Source organism: Osmerus mordax, chromosome 2 (genome assembly GCF_038355195.1).
Source record: "Osmerus mordax isolate fOsmMor3 chromosome 2, fOsmMor3.pri, whole genome shotgun sequence".
NCBI classification, from domain to species: domain Eukaryota; kingdom Metazoa; phylum Chordata; class Actinopteri; order Osmeriformes; family Osmeridae; genus Osmerus; species Osmerus mordax.
This window is the reverse complement of record NC_090051.1, coordinates 21,642,880-21,644,554: the sequence shown is the minus strand read 5'-3', so window position 1 is coordinate 21,644,554 and position 1,675 is coordinate 21,642,880. Positions and strand designations below refer to the sequence as shown.

The following is a 1,675-nucleotide window of genomic DNA, read 5'->3' as shown; positions in this document are numbered from 1 at the left end:
TGTCAGTTTTATAGTATTATATTCTCTCACACTGTCAGCCAGCCCACGCTGCCTTGGACCGGCTGTTTCATCTGTCCTCACACTGAGGCCTCTCTGTTCTCAGGTCACGTTCCTCGGTGCATTATTCATTATATGTACCATCCCACACACACACACAGTTACACACCTACACACACACAGAGCCTACAGGTTCTTTTCTTACTGGGCTGTCCCAGCAGCAGGAAGCAAAGAACCACGTTTGATGTTACCGCGGCAACCCCCAGGACGCTGTGACCTGGGACGGGGCGGGTGACTCCCCCTAAAGAGGGTGGCCTGACATTTACAGAGATCCCAGGAGCAACCCCCTTTCTCTCTCTCCCTCCTTCCGCCTCTCTCCCTCCCCTTTCTCTCTTCCTCCCTCCTCTTCTCCCTCCCTCCTGCTCTCGCCCCTTCCTCTCCCCCCTTCCTCTCCCCCCTTCCTCTCTCTCCCTCCCCTTTCTCTTCCTGTCTCCCTCCTCTCTCCCTTCCCTTTCTCTCTCCCTCCCTCCCCTCTCTCCCTCCCCTCCCGTCTTTTTCCCTTACTCTCTCTCTCTCCCTGGCTCTCTTTCCTACACCCCTCTCTCTTTCTCCATCTATTTCTCTTACGTTGTCCCTCTGTCTCTCTCTATCTTATTTATCTCTCTATTTCTCTGTCTCCTACAGGCTCTGTCGCTCCTCCCTCTATTCTTTCATATTGTGTAATGTGAAAAGGCTGTCTACATGTTTCACAGTGCCACTCCACAGTTTTCTGGTTGTCTTACTAAAGTACACAGCAGTATTTTCATGTTGGCAGGGGAAAACATATACAAACTGTTTATTAACGGAATAGAGAGAATGCAAATTTATTGTAAACAAAAATAATTTTTATGGATGTGTTAGAATTAAGGTGAAGCCAAAGTTTTTTTTGTTTTGTTTCACAAAATGAACTTGGACGCTTGAACGCTTCTAATGGTTTCTAATGGTTTCCATGGCGTCATGTTTGTGTTTTTTCTCCACACCTCTTTGCCGCTCAAACTCTCGAGGTGAACCTGTCAGCGATGAGCACTTTGCTCTAAGATTTCTGGTTCCTCAACGTTTTTTGTTAATGGCTCATCAATAAAGTTTTGAGTTTGGATTCAGTGTGATGCAGTCTTTAACTGTAACCCTATTATGTAGGTTACGGAAGCAGTGCATGGTTTTGCTTGTCCGACATCTCTGCAATGCTGCAAGGTTATTATCCAGAAGATCTAAGCTTAAATTGTTCTTATACATGTAAATGTGTATGTCGTTATTACCTCTGATGCTCCACCAACCCTAGAGATTTAATTCAATAATACATGTAGCTCCTTACCTCCATTATTTCGTCCTGATTAACTGTACCACTTCTCCATTTCGACTTTAAAACACACCGTTTTTGTAATGTGTTGCTAGCTCCAAGACTAGCCTACGGTTAGAACTCCATGGTGTGTAGTGCACCCTTCAGTGAAGAATTTAAAAAAATAATTGGGGCCAAATAATTTCCATTTGATGAATTACTTAATTATTACACTGCTGTCGGAAACACTTGTTATGCTCTTTTCTTCCTTGTGAAAAGCCAGCATGTTTCTGAGGGGGTGCGACTTGCGAGCAATGACAAGCTGCCGGAGCGCATTAGATCAGACGTCAACAGCAGAGTTGA

General features: G+C 45.1%; 1 protein-coding gene across 1 annotated transcript in view; it reads left to right on the top strand.

The window, feature by feature from the left end:
* Window positions 1-1,132, top strand: part of gtf2e1 (general transcription factor IIE, polypeptide 1, alpha) — a 14,339-nt gene extending 13,207 nt beyond the window's left edge. Inside the window, exon 6 of the mRNA XM_067258173.1 lies at window positions 1-1,132. This exon is cut by the window's left edge and continues 781 nt beyond it. The gene's annotated coding sequence lies outside the window, so the exon portion shown is untranslated.
* The last annotated feature ends 543 nt before the right edge of the window (window positions 1,133-1,675 follow it).